Source organism: Scyliorhinus torazame, chromosome 8, assembly GCF_047496885.1.
Source record: "Scyliorhinus torazame isolate Kashiwa2021f chromosome 8, sScyTor2.1, whole genome shotgun sequence".
NCBI classification, from domain to species: domain Eukaryota; kingdom Metazoa; phylum Chordata; class Chondrichthyes; order Carcharhiniformes; family Scyliorhinidae; genus Scyliorhinus; species Scyliorhinus torazame.
In genome coordinates this window covers 181,447,353-181,462,998 of record NC_092714.1, presented here as the reverse complement: position 1 = coordinate 181,462,998, position 15,646 = coordinate 181,447,353, and positions in this window count along the sequence as shown.

The window sequence follows — 15,646 nt, the reverse complement described above, 5'->3', positions numbered from 1 at the left end:
GAAGTCCGTAGACATAATTGTGAAACTTAACAACACCGGTCAGAAGGCCCAGGCACTCCTTTTCTATCTGCGCGTAGCGCTGCTCCGTGGGGATCATCGCACGTGACGCATATGCAACGGGGGCCCATGATGAGGCCTCATCACGTTGAAGGAGCACTGCCCCAATGCCGGATTGACTGGCATCGGTCGAAATTTTGGACTCCTTTGCTGGATCAAAGAAAGATAAGACCGGGGCCGTGGTCAGTTTTGTTTTGAGTTCTCTCCATTCACACTCGTGGGCAGGGAGCCATTGGATGTCTGTCGTCTTCCTGACCAGGTTCCTGAGAGGTGTGGTATGAGAGGCGAGGTTAGGGATGAATTTCCCTAAAAAAGTGACCATGCCCAGAAATCGGAGGACCGCCTTTTTGTCCTCTGGTGTTTTCATAGCTGTGATGGCAGCTACCTTATCCGCATCCGGCTGCACACCCAATTTGGAGATGTGATTCCCGAGGAACTTCAGTTCTGTCTGACCAAATGAGCATTTGGCCCTGTTGAGGTGGAGGCCATGCTCATGTATACGTCTGAATACGCGCTGGAGCCGACCAACATGCTCCTGCGGGGTGGTGGACCAAATGATTATGTCATCGACATAGACGCGAACACCTTCAATACCTTCCAGCATTTGTTCCATAATCCTATGGAACACTTCTGATTCTGATGTAGAGATGATCCCAAACGGCATCCTTTTGTAACAATATCTTCCAAAGGGGGTGTTAAATGTGCAGAGTTTTCTGCTGGAGTTATCGAGCTGGATTTGCCAGAATCCTTTTGAGGCGTCGAGTTTGGTAAAGAGCTTGGCGCGAGCCATCTCACATGTGAGCTCTTTGCGCTTGGGAATTGGATAGTGCTCTCTCATAATATTGCGATTTTGATCCTTGGGATCAATGCAAATTCTCAATTCGCCCGAAGACTTTTTTACACATACCATGGAGCTGACCCAGTGGGTCGGTTCCGTGACTCTGGAAATCACTCCTTGGTCCTGGAGGTTCTGCAGCTGCTGCTTGAGGTGGTCCTTAAGGGGTGCTGGGACCCTGCGAGGTGCGTGCACCACAGGCGTGGCATTCGTTTTTAATAAAATCTTGCAGGTGTAAGGGAGCGTGCCCATGCCCTCGAAGACGTCATGGTACTGGTTGATAATGGCGTCGAGCTGCGTCCTGAAGTCCGTGTCCTGAAAGGCAGATGGGTCAGCAGGAGAGAGAGAGTGAACTCTCTGAACTAGGTTCACCAGCTTGCATGCCTACGCGCCAAGCAGGGAGGCCTTCGAGGAGCCCACAATTTCAAAGGGAAGGATGACATTGCGTGACCTGTGCGCCACTTCAAGTTGGCATGAGCCGCTGGCAGCAATGGCATTGCCATTATAATCTAATAGCCGGCAGGCTGATACCAGGATGGCTGGTTTGACACGAAGGCTTTGGAGGTCATGCCGCGCAATGAGATTGGCGGAGGCACCAGTGTCCAGGCAGAATCGTATTTGGGACCGGTTGACCGTAAGGGTGGCAGACCACTCATCGTCCAGATCGATGCTGTATACCGATAGAGGCTGGATTCTTTGCTTCGGGGACACCCTGTTTTTTGTAATGATACCGACTCGAAAAGGCGCCTTTGAGTCCACGGTGTCAATATCGGGTAGCTGGTCCGAATCGGGCTCGGTGACCGAGGGTTGAATGGACTGGACATTCCTGCAGGGCTGGCTGGAGCGATGAGAGTTGGCAGGCTGAGCTGATCTGCATAAAGCAGCATAGTGGCCAAGTTTGCCACATCGCAGGCATCGTCGGGATTTAGCAGAACATTGCCGCTTTAAGTGGGCGGAGCCACAGTTGCCGCACGTTGTAGCGTCAGTACGTTCGCTGCGCCACCGCGCATGTGCGATGCGGTCGTATGTGGTGCGCGCCTGCGCAGTACGGTCGCTGACGTCGCCGTCCCCTCGTTCGGTGCGCACAAGCGCGGGAGTCCGCGAAAAGCACGCTAAATGGCTGCCCTTATCCAGGCTTGGGCCCTGGAGTTGCTCGTTCTGCCTCATGTGGACTTTGCCGTGCCGTTTCAGCCGCTTGGATGTGGGAATACCGACGAGTGGCGTGTTGATGTAGCACGCTGGTCTCGATGGCAATCGCTAGGGTGAGCTACTTTACCTTGAGGAGCTGCTGGCGTAGGGGGTCCGACTGAACACCGAAAATGATCTGGTCGCGTATCATGGAGTCAGAGGTGGGCCTGTAATTACAGGAATGCGGAGGTGGGTGAGAAAGGACTGGAAAGGTTCATCCTTACCCTGCAAACGCTGTTGGAATACATAGCGCTCAAAACTTTCATTCACCTCCATGTCGCAGTGACTGTCAAACTTAAGGAAGACCGTCTTGAATTTTGATTTATCTTCACCATCAGCAAAAGTGAGAGAATTGAAATTGTGGATGGCATGTTCCCCGGCCGTGGATAGGAAGAGAGCGATCTTCCTGGTGTCTGAGGCAGCTTCCCAGTCTGTGGCTTCAAGGTAGAGCTGGAAGCGTTGTTTGAATATCTTCCAGTTGGCCCCTAGGTTACCGGTGATGCAGAGCGGCGGCAACGGGCGGACGCTCTCCATTTTGCAGGATGGCTGTATGCTGGTGGAAGGCAGACCACTTGCCGGTAGGTCTAAGAAGTTCTAACATCCCTCAACTACTGGTACCATGATGTGTTGGGTGCTCTGGATTCGTGGAACACATACAGGCCACCAACACTTAAAATAGTACACTATTTTATTAAGTTAGAAACTGTTGAACATACTTTCATGTGGGTTAACACGATGTTAGATTAAACTAAAGACCTATGCCTGTCCGAACCAGTCTATGCACTCAGCACATGGTGAAGATCTGTGCTGTAAGCTGTAAGCTCTGTCCTTCTTAGAGTCTGCATCCTGAATGAGCGGGAAAACTGATGCCCTCTGTCTATATAGTGACTGTGCTCTAACTGGTGATTGGCTGCGGTGTTGTGTGTGTTAATTGGTCTTGCTGTGTGTCCATCAGTGTGTGTGTCTGCACCATGATATACAGGTGTATATTATGACACATCCCAGGTCTTGATGGCCAAGGAAGGTGCTTTCATAACGTGGCCAAACAGGTTGAGGATCATCCTGAAAAATCATTCCAAGCACACCCATGGCTGGCAGTAATATTGGGAGAGATTCCTGGTCAGCCACATTTGACATGGAGTGGTGCCCCCCGAGCTATAAGCAACAGACTAATGGTATGTTTCAGGAATTACTAGCTATGGAAACAGAAGAATGTCTGCCTTAGGGCACCGCTAAGTACAGGAAGAGAATCAAAATTTAAATTCACATTATAGAGGCAGCATGGCGGCACAGTGGTTAGCACTGCTGCCTCATGGCGCCGAGGTCCCAGGATCAATCCCGGCGCTGGGTTACCGTCCGTGAGGAATTTGCACATTCTCCCCGCGTTTGCGTGGGTTTCGCCCCACAATCCAAAGATGTGCAGGGTAGATTGATTGGTCACGCTAAATTGTCCCTTAATTGGAAAAAATCAATTGGGTACTCTAAATTGAAAAAAGAAACTCACATTATGCAATTTTCCTTCACTCACTGAATTTTATTTCTAAGCACAACTGACAATGGTAGCAGCGATGGGAAATTATCAACAGGGGATAGAGATGGAGAGGAGTGGTGAACAGTTGTTTTTTTTAGACTGGAGGGAAATATAGATCATTTCAAAGTTTGCAGAAAACGCAAAATGGAAATGTAGTGAACAGGTTGGTAACTCTCGCGGATTGGCCCGGAGTCTCCAGGAATTAAAGAGCAATCTCCAAGACATTGCTGTGTGCAACCCAGGAGAAAAATCAGCCAGACATTAAAAAATATTTTTCAAATTTTCTTTGAACATTTCTCTTTGTGAGAAAAATTGAAAATGGGGGAGGAAAAAAGGCTTTGGCTGAGAGTCATGACAGTCAGGCATCATCCAATTGGATAATGAGTCTTTATGCCTCCAATTGGCGCAGGAAGGCTGTACATCACAAGAATGGGTGCGTTGGCCGACTAATGGCTATTGTACATTTGACTAAGCATGTTTTTTGCGAGGTTGTTCTGCAAAGCTGTTTTAACTATGTGTCATAATATAGACCAGTATATTATGGTGCAGACACACACACACACTGATGGACATGCAGTGGGACCAATCAGCATACACAACACCGCAGCCAATCACCAGTGAGAGCACACGCACTATAAAGACAGGGGACAGGAGAGTTCCCGCTCATTCTAGTAGCAGCCAGCTCGGAGCACAGAGCTCACAGCCTGCAACACAGACATTCACCATGTGCTAAGTGCATCACCTGGTTAGGACTAGGCAAAGGTCAACAGTTAAAGCTGGTATTGCATTTACCCACAGTTCAAGTCTGTTCATATAGTTAACCTTATAATGAAATAGAGTTGCACCACTTCCAGTGTTGGTGACCTGTTTGTGATCCAGAACACCCAACACATCACTATGTAACTTCTTTCTTTTGTGCTTAAGTTTTATTCTTAATAAATCTTAGAATTTTTAAAATGCAAAATGTGTTACTGGCGTTCTGTGCTTTAAAGATCAATATTTCTTCCTCCTCATATTCACAGTAAAGGAAAATGTTTGTGATCAGCGAGACAATTCACTCTGGGGTGGTGTGCCTTGCTAAGCATTAACATCAGGTCTTAACACAACATCTTGGGGTTTTTAAAGTGAATCCCAGTCAGTAAGTCACCAGGAGGAAATATTATTTCCGTAGTCTGAAACGTGAAGTGAGCTTCATCTGGTTTAATGGCCCAGTCGCACTTTAAAGTGTGTTAACCAAGGGCATATACACTTTGAAAAACCAGCTACCTTTCATTCTCAGACTTCCTGTCAAACAGATATCAAAGCATGCTAGGTGATTGGAGCTAGTTGTTTGTGATCACCAGCCATTAAGTGTGCAATTGAAGATTAATTTTGTTTTGCACAAGCCCATCAAGCTGCCCATTGATGTTTTACAATCTATTTTAGCAGACAGTGTGCATCAATTGGAAAGAACACCTTTTTTAGAAATCTCCCTTTATACTAGCTCGGACAATAAATCAAAGTGAGACAGATATCCAGGCTGGGTGCCCTATTCTGCAGCTTACTAGCTCTCTGTATTATTATGAACATCAGAGGTTAGAAGAAGTCAATAAGATACTATTATCACATAAAGCCCTTCATCACATATTCAAGGTTACAGATTTTTGAGGAAAACCGCTATGTTTGGGAAAATTTACTCTTTTGGAATACTTAAGTCCCATGTGCCCTGTCCACAAAAAGCGGGCCAAATCCTAAGCAGCTTTGCCCTCAGTCTACTCTCAGTCATTAATAAAATGATAGAAAAGGAGTCATCAATAATGCTATCAAGTGGTACTTGCTAAACAATAGCCAGCTCACCAATGCTCAATTTGGGCAAACATGGACAAAAAAGCTGAATTTCAGATGTGAAGCGAGAGTGATTACCAAAGCAGCATCCACTCAAGAATGGCATCAAGGAGCCTTAGCAATCCTGAGCTCGATGACGATCGGTATATTCACACAAAGGCAAATGCAGATTCGGAGGGGGCCAATCTTGCTTTCTGCAGACAGCAAGGTAAACAAAAATATATTGGAAAGTGCCTGAACTGTAATAATTGCCAAGCACTTCTACTGGGTCCATCAGTTTGCTATTGTGATTGGTGGCATTAGGGATAGATAGTAATTCAGGAGACACAAAGATAAAGGTTAAACCAAAGTTATCTTAACTCAAAAGTAAAGCCATACTCGTGGCATAGAACACTAGTGTCCCAGCCCAGGACTAACAGGAACTCCTGCTCCGGGCCTGGGACGGTACTTAAAAGACTCGATAACAAGTCCCAGCAGGACGGGCCGCCGCCTGTTACCACAGGAGCTCGGACTCAATGAGCCCCCCCAGGAGATCAATGAGTGATTCCTCATGATCCTCATGAGGGTCATACAGGATTATATTAGTAAAAGCCACATACTTGTGGGTCCCTGTTTGCTCAGTGTGGACAGAAGCTCAGTTGGTCACACTCTGGCCTGAGGTACAAAACCCACTCCAGGGTTTGAGTGTAAAAATCCAGGCTGACACTCCAGCTCAGTACTGAGGGAATGCTGCATTTTGGGAGGTGTTGTTTTTGAGATGAGAAGTTAACCCGTCTGCTTGGGTAAACGTAAAAGATCTCATGGTACTAATTTGAAAAAGAGCAGGGGAGTTAGACCCAGTATTCTGGCCAATACATATCCCTCATTCAATAAGACTATCTGGTCATTAACACATTTCCTACACTACAACAGTGGATACACTTCGAAACCACAGCATTGGCTGTAAAACACTTTGAGATTTCTGGTGGGTGTGTAAAGGTGCGTGATAAATGCAAGTCTTTTCTTTTTTTTATAGATGTTTTTTATTGGCTTTTTGAACAAAGTATATTTACCATTATGTACACAGAATAAGATATATATATATATATATATATATAGAACAGAAGGGCACACACAGACATACCAACAAAAAAAATAATAAAAAATAAAATAAAGTAACTGATAAGGTATTATGCACCAGCTCAGCAGCACAGCTCTGTAGGCAATATTATTTACGACACATAAGTAGGCATCTGTTTGTGTGTGTGTGTGTGTGTGTGTGGCGGGGGGAGAGAGAGAGAGAGAGAGACTGGGAGGTAGATATACATTTGGGTGCCGGAGAAACAATTACAGATGGGTCTGGTGTTGGTGTTGTCACTTGCTTCCCCCGGACGGACCTCGCTGCCGTTGTCGTCTCGTGCTCACCTCCGTTTCAGCCGTTCGTCCCGTCTTTCGCCTGGATTCTCCTTGCCCTCTGTTCCTGTAGATGCCAAGTTTGTTATCATTTCCCGTGCCCTCCTTCCGGCCAACATTCCCTTGCCCCCCCTCCCCACCTCACTGGTTCGACTCTATGTTCCCTGTCTCTTCACTCTTCCCCCCCCCTCTCCTGCCCCCCCCCCCCTCCCCCTCCTGTGGTTCACCTTTCTTTTCTCTTAGGTGTGGCTGTCACCCCCCTCTCCCGGTCTATCTCTCCCTCTCATGCCTTGGCTACTTTCCCCTGACTCTTGACTACCTGGCTATTCTTCTGCTTGTTCGTTGGCCAAAACAGGTCCCGGAACAATTGGCTGAATGGCTCCCACGTTCTGTGGAAGTCGTCATCTGACCCTCAGATGGCGAATTTGATTTTCTCCATTTGGAGAGATTCTGAGAGGTCGGACAGCCAGTCTGCAGCTTTGGGTGGTGCTGCTCACCGCCAGCTGAACAGGATTTTACGGCGGGCGATCAGGGAGGCAAAGGCAAGGGCGTCCACCCTCCTCCCCAGGAATAGATCTGGCTGGTGTGATACCCCGAAGACCGCCACTTTCGGGCATGGCTCCACCCTCATCCCCACCACTTTGGACATTACCTCAAGGAAGACTGTCCATTACCCCGCAAGTCTGGGGCAAGACCAGAACATGTGGACGTGGTTGGCAAGGCCTCCTTGGCACCGTTCACACCTATCCTCAACCTCCGGGAAGAACCTACTCATACGGGTTCTTGTTAAGTGGGCTCTATGTACCACTTTTAGTTGCGTCAGGCTGAGCCTTGTGCACGTGGAGGTGGAGTTGACCCTATGCAGAGCTTCGCTCCAGAGTCCCCACCCTATTTCAATCCCCAGGTCCTCCTCCCATTTCTTTCTTGTTGCGACAGTACGGCATTGGCCCTTTCTACCAGTCGGTCATACGTGTCGCTACAGTTCCCTTTATCTAGTATGCTTGCGTCCAGTAACTCTTCCAGTAATATCTGTCGTGGCAGTTGTGGGTACGTTCTTGTCTCCTTTCGTAGGAAGGTTTTGAGTTGCAGGTACCTTAGCTCGTCCCCCCTGGCTAGCTGGAATTTCGCTGTCAGTTTGTCCAGTGTTGTGATCCTGCCATCCGTGTATAGGTCTCTGAGTGTCAGTGTCCCTCTATCCAGTCCCCACTTTTTGAAGGTGGCGTCAGTCAGCGCTGGTGTGAACCTATGGTTGTTGCAGATGGGAGCTTGTCCGACATTCTGATCAGGCCAAATTGTTGCCGTAGTTGGTTCCAGGACTGGAGGGTGGCTATCATCACCGGGCTGCTGGAGTGTTTTTTGGGTGGTGATGGGAGTGCCGCCGTGTCGAGGGCCCAGAGGGAGGTCCCCATGCAAGAGGTCTCTTCCACGCGCAGGCACTCGGCTTCTGGCTCCTTGATCCATCCCCTTATTCGCTCGGCCGTCGCCGCCCAATGGTAGAATTGTAGGTAGAATTGGAGGGCTAGACTCCCCCGGATTTTTTTTTTTTGCAGGAACCTCTTTGGGATCCTGGCATTCTCCTCCCCCCCCCCCCCCCCCCCCTTACTTGTGGGTGTATGGGGAAGATCTCGCTTTTGCTCATGTTGAGTTTGTAGCCCGAGAAGGCGCCAAACTCTTTCAGGAGCGCGATGATTCCGTCCATGCTGCTTTGTGGGTCCAAAATGTAGAGGAGCAGGTCATCTGCATAGAGTGAGACTCTGTGCTCTCTGTCGCCCCTTCGGATCCCCCTCCAGCTTTTTGCTGCTCTCAGCGCAATTGCTAATGGCTCGATCGCTGGAGAGAACAGCAGTGGGGACAGTGGGCATCCTTGTCTGATGCCCCTGTGCAGCTGGAAGTATCGGGAGTTGGTGTTGTTGGTCACCATGCGAGCGTTATATAGTTTTACCCAGGAGGTGAACCCTGTTCCAAGCCCGAACCGCTCCAGTATCTCTATGAGGTATTTCCATTTGACCCTGTCGAAGGCCTTTTCTGCGTCTAGGGAGACGATCACCTCTGGTATTCTCTTCCCGGGGGGGATCATTATCACGTTCAGCAGGCGCCTGATGTTCGAGGTAAGCTATCTACCTTTAACAAAGCCCGTCTGGTCCTCTGCGACCACCTCTGGCACGCAGTCTTCTAGCCTTTTGGCTAGGATTTTGGCCAGTATTTTGGCATCTGCATTCAGCAGTGAAATGGGGCAAGTCTTTTCTTTCTTTATGTTTCAGTCATTGTGCAATTTGGAATGTGTCTGAATTTTGCACAACATCAGAGGAAGGGATATCCATGTTTTTGTTAAACTGCTAATGCAACCAGGAAACTTCTGATCAATTATGCATTGACTTCATATATTTTACAAGTGTTTTGGCTTTTGAAACAAACAAAGAAGGTAATTGTGGCCACATTTTGAGAGAGTATCTAACTGCAATGTTGTACATTCCAAGGAGTTTACTGTTCTGTGCCGATTAGCAGGGTGACAGACAGAGAGCACATGTCACTGAAAGTTTCGAGGTTGTGGGACTTTTGATCTGAAGGAGCAATTTTTCAGTACTTTTGTTCGAACCATAGTCATACAGTCAGATAATACAGAAGAGGCCCTTCGAGTCCGCGCCAATAAAACTACACTAACTCTACACTAATCCCACTTTCCAGTATTTGGCCCACAGCCTTGAATAATATAACATTTCACGTGCACATATTTCTTCAAGGGTGAAAAAGGTTTTCTTCAGATCCCTTCTCAATCTGCCACTTATCTGCCCATCTGACCAACCCGTCTATATCTTTCTGCATCACAAGATCTTCTTCCTCACTATTAACTACCCTGTCAATCTTTGTGTCATCCACAAACTTACTTATCACTCCCCCCCCTCCCCACATTATCATCTATATAATTTATTTATATAACAAACAATAAGGGACCTAGCACTGATCCCTGTGGTACACCACTGGACACCAGCCTGCAGTCACACAGACAGCCTTCTACCACCACCCTCTGTCTCCTACCATTAAGCCGGTTTCAGATTCAACTTGCCAAGTGCCAGTTTTGGATCCAACTTGCCAAGTTATCCTGGATCCCATGTGCTTTTACCTTCTTTATCAATCTCCTATGTGGGACCTTGTCAAAGGCTTTGCTGAAATCCATATCAACAACATCAACTGCACTGCCCTCATCTACACCTCTGATTACCTCAAAAAATCCAATCAAATTTGCCAGGCCTGTTCTCTCTCTGACTGTCACTGATCAAATCTTGCCTCTCCGAGTGGAGATTAATTTGCTCCTTCTTCTGAATTTTATCCAATAGATTCCATACCACTGATGTGAGACTCACTGGTCTGTAATTCCCTGGTTTATCTCTTTCACCTTTCTGGAAAAGGGGAACCACATTAGCCGTCCTCTAATTTCTGGCACCTCCCCTGTGGCCAGAGTGGTCAGAACCCCTGTAATTTCCTCCATTGTCTTCCACAACAGCCTGGGATACAATTCATCTGGAGCGGGGGATTTGTCCACTTTTAAGCCTGCCAAAACCTCTTCACTCCCTATGTCAAACTGTTCAAGAATCTCAGTCCCTCTCCCTAAATTCTGTACCTACATCTTCATTTTCCCCAGTGAAGACAGATGCTAAGTATTCATTCAATTCCCTACCAATGTCCATTGGCTCCATGCATAGATTGCCCCTTGGTCCCGAATGGGGCACGATTCGTTCCCTGGTTATCCCTTTCCCTCAATATACTTATCGAATACCTGAGGATTCTCCCTAATCCCCAGTGATTTTTCATCTCCCCTCTTTGCTCTCCTAGTTGCTTTCTTAAGTTCCCCCCTGCACTTTCTATATTCCACTAAGGCCTTCCTTGATTTGCTCCCTTTGTACCTGCAAAAGCCTTTCATTTCTTTGTTATCCAGTCCTGTGTATTCCTAGACATCCATGGTTCTCTGGGCTTGTTGCTCCCATATTTCACCCTAAAGGGAACATGTTGGGCCTTTACCCACACATTAGCCTTTTGATATCGGGCTGGATTCTCCGCCGGCGGGATTCTCCATTGCGCTGGGTTTCCCGGCAGGGTAGGGTGGCCACAGTGGGAAATCCCATTTCTGGGTGGCAGGATCGGAGAATCCCACTGCCAACGTGGTTACACCACCCAGGAAAATGCAGCTGACGGACTGGAGAATGCCACCCATCGTCCCTCCATACTGCAGTAACTGACTCTTTCATTAATAATGCAACACCACTGCCTCTTTTACAACCTCCCCATCTCACCTGAAGATCTACATCCCAGAATGTTGTGTTGCTCAGTATAGCCCCTCCTTCAATCACGTCTCTGTGATAGCACATTACAACTCCATGTATTAATCCATATCCTGAACTCATCAGTCTTACCTTTAATACTTCCAGTATTAAAGTTGAGGCCATCCAGCCTCACCACACTCCCTTGGAAACACATGGCTGAACTCCTTCTAGAACATAGAATAGTACAGCACAGAACAGGTCCTTCGGCCCGCGATGTTGTGCCGAGCTTTGTCCGAAACCAAGATCAAGCTATCCCACTCCCTGTCATTCTGGTGTGCTCCATGACCCTATCCAATAACCGCTTGAAAGTTCCTAAAGTGTCCGACTGCACTATCTCAGGAGGCAGTCCATTCGACACTCTAACCACTCTCTGAGTAAAGAACCTACCTCGGACATCTCTCCTACATCTCCCACCCCGAACCTTATAGTTATGTTCCCTTGTAACAGCTACATCCACCCGAGGAAATAGTCTCTGAAAGTCCATTCTATCTATCCCCCTCATCATCTTATAAACCTCTATTAAGTCGCCTCTCATCCTCCTTCACTCCAATGAGAAAAGCCCTAGCTCCCTCAACCTTTCCTCATAAGACCTATCCTCCAAACCAGGCAGCATCCTGGTAAATCTCCTTTGCACCCTTTCCAATGCTTCCACATCCTTCCTATAATGAGGTAACCAGAACTGCACACAATACTACAAATGTGGTCTCACCAGGGTCCTGTACAGTTGCAGCAAAACCCCGCGGCTCTTAAGCTCGAGCCCCCTGTTAATAAACGCTAACGCACTATAGGCCTTCGTCACGCCTCTATCCACTTGAGTGGCAACCTTCAGAGATTTGTGGACATGAACCCCAAGATCTCTCTGTTCCTCCACATTCCTCAGAACCCTGCCGTTGACCCTGTAATCCGCATTCAAATTTGTCCTACCAAAATGAATCATCTCGCACTTATCAGGGTTAAACTCCATCTGCCATTTTCCGGCCCAGCTCTGCATCCTATCAATGTCTCTTTGCAGCCTACAACAGCCCTCCACCTCATCCACTACTCCACCAATCTTGGTGCTATCAGCAAATTTACTGACCCACCCTTCAGCCCCCTCCTCCAAGTCATTTATAAAAATCACAAATAGCAGAGGACCCAGCACTGATCCCTGTGGTACACCACTGGTAACTGGTCTCCAGTCTGAAAATTTTCCATCTACCACCACCCTCTGTCTTCTGTGTGATAGCCAGTTACTTATCCAATGAGCCAAATTTCCCTCTATCCCACACCTCCTTACATTCTTCATGAGCCGACCATGGGGAACCTTATCAAACGCCTTACTGAAATCCATGTATACGACATCAATTAATCTACCTTCATCTACACACTTAGTTACCTCCTCAAAGAATTCAAACAAATTTGTGAGGCAAGACTTACCCTTCACGAATCCGTGTTAACTATCCCGGATTAAGCTGCATCTTTCCAAATGGTCATTAATCCTATCCCTCAGGACCCTTTCCATTAACTTACCGACCACTAAAGTAACACTAACCGGCCTATAATTACTAAGATAATTCCTATTCCCTTTATTGAACAGAGGAACAACATTCGCCACTCTCCAGTCCTCTGGCACTATCCCCGTGGACAGTGAGGACCCAAAGATCAAAGCCAAAGGCTCTGCAATCTCATCCCTTGCCTCCCAAAGAATCCTAGGATATATCCCATCTGGCCCAGGGGACTTGTCGACCCTCAGGTTTTTCAAAATTGCTAATACATCTTCCCTCAGCCTATCAGCCTGTATCACACTCTCATCCTCAAAAACATAGCCCCTCTTCTCGTATTCATTCAATGCCTCTCCTATCTCTTCTGACTCCATGCATAAGTTCCCACTACTGTCCTTGACCAGCCCTAACCTCACCCTCGTCAATCTTTTATTTCTCACATAAGAGGCAAAAGCCTTGGGGTTTTCCGACCCACCAAGGACTTCTCATGCCGCCTCCTAGCTCTCCTCAGCCCTTTTTGTAGCTCATTCCTGATTTGTTATGTTCCAGGTGTAGCATAAGCAGCTTCCTTGTGGTGCACTTGACAAAGGAAGGTTCAGACGTGGAGATAACTTCAACACGTTTATTAAACTATTTACACTTCTATTACTCGGGTTCGACACTCCTGCTAATCCTACTATAGCTACCCAGACTGACTAACCAGTTGCTGCAATCCACGTGGTGGGAGTGATATTGAATCAACTCTGTGTCTCTACTCACTGACTGTCTCCACTGGAAAGAGGCAGATCATGTGTGTGGTGTCCTTTATATATGGGTTGGTGTAATGCCCTCCTGTGGTTGTGTCACCTCTGTGTGTATCGTGAATGACCATTGGTCGTGTCCTATCTAACTGATCTATTGGTTGAGAGTGTGTGTGTGATATCTCTGGTGCTCCCTCTAGTGTCTAACTAGCCTACATGTATTTACATTGAGCGTGGTAGACTGTCATAGTCTTCTTGCTGTTTACTTGAGCATGTTTACTTGGTCAGAGGAGGTTGCTAGACCCTCATGGTTTTGTTCCTGCAAGGACTGTGCGTCGGAGTATTTCGTTGCTTCTATCGTGGAAGCTGTCCATGAGCTCGCGGCGGAGACCTGTGACACTGGAGTCACGTCTTGTGTGTGCAAGGACTGCGCTCGGGAGTGTTGCATTTCTTCTATCGTGGAGTCTGTCCACGAGCTTGCTGTGGAGGCTTGTGACACAGGAGTCACTTCTTGTTCGTGCAATGATTGCGCTATGGAGTCTTGCATTTCTGCAATTGTGGAGTCTGCCCACGAGCTTGCTGTGGAGGCTTGTGACACTGGTGTCGCTTCTTGTTCATGCAAGGACTGTGCTATGGAGTCTTGCATTTCTGCAATTGTGGAGTCTGCCCACGAGCTCGCTGTGGAGGCTTGTGACACTGGAGTCATCTCTTGTTCATGCAAGGACTGCGGTGTGGTGTCTTGCGTGTCTTCTTTCGTAGAGTCGGGAACCGTGAGCGGTGCGTGGACCACGCTCTGTGTGGCAGCAGGCCACTCTCTGTGGGCTTGTACCACTCTCTGTCTCTTGGTTTCAGGCCGCAGCATAATCCTGCACTCAAGAGTCAGGATGTCATATCTGCTGGGCTGAAGATCCTCAAATCCGAAGAATTCGTCGTCGGGGTCGTCAATGTGCAACACGTCTAGTTGCGGTTCGGATTTGGTACTGGGGTAGCCTCCCAAGGTGAAAGGTTCATCTGAGTCATTGTCGTCTAGGACCATATCATCACTGTTTGCGTTGGAGCTGGCATTGGGTCCGCGAGGTCCAGAGAAAATGTAAAGGTCGGTTTCGAAGTATTCAAGGTCGGAATCATCGGTTTGGTTGTAGGTAACTGCTTGTTGCAGGGTTCTTCAGAGGTTATTTTCATTTCCTGTTTCAATTTGATGCATTTTGCTGTCATTCCAGGTGAAGGACGGTTGTTTTACGGCTTTTGAAGATTTTTTCTTTGATTTGGGACGTTGCCCCTTTAAATGGGCGTGGTCAGGGGTTTCTGACGTCATGACGCATGTGACATCATGCGTAGGAAGCGTTTGTGCATGAGCAAATTGCTGTTCCTGTACCGGGGCCGTTTTCGTGATTGCGCATGCGCGGCGTCTTGCACAATCAATTACTCTCAAGACAAGGTGAGTCATAACTAATCAGCTTTAATCAGCTAGAACTGTACCCAGCAGCTTTGATACAGAAAGTGAAGGCTGCTGGGACGGCATTGGTTCTTATACTCCGCCTCTCAGGGCGGAGCTATGTACGTTATCCAATGGTAGACTCCTAGGTATAGCCAATGGGCATCCACCTCTCAGGTACTGCAATACCTGGTATTACCACATTCACCCCCTGTTAAAAAAAGAACCCAGCGGGGTGATGGCCAGCGGTACTGTCGCCTTTTGCATGGTAGGACCAGGTATTGCAGGTACCGTGATGTCGAGGGTAACAGAGAAAGTTTTTATTGTTTTATGGTGCAGCAATCAGACGATCGGGTGGCCTGGTCATCCTTCTGGAGCGTATGGGCTTCGGCGATGATCCTGGTGGCCTCCCCGGCGGTTGTGGCTCCGGGAACGTGGTGTCTTCCTCCCTGGCAGCTTTGTCACCCTTAGGCGGCGCTGTTGGGGCAAAAAGTGGGCAGGGGGGAGGGGCGCCTGTAGGGGGCGTCGGTGCCTGTTCGGCGCTGGGTAGGGGCGGCGGCAATACTGACCCTCCGGTCAGGTACTGCGGGGAGGGTGGGGGTGGGGGCAATGGTGCGGGTGACCGTTGGGCGCCAGGTCCCGAAGGGAGACCGTGTCTTGGCGGCCGTCGGGGAACACTACGTAGGCGTACTGGGGGTTGGCATGCAGCAGGTGGACCCTCTCGGCCAACAGGTCCGACTTGTGCGCCCTCACATGTTTCCGCAGCAGGACGGGTCCGGGTGTCGCTAGTCAGGTTGGGAGCGAGGTCCCGGAGGAGGACTTCCTGGGAAAAACAAGGAGACGT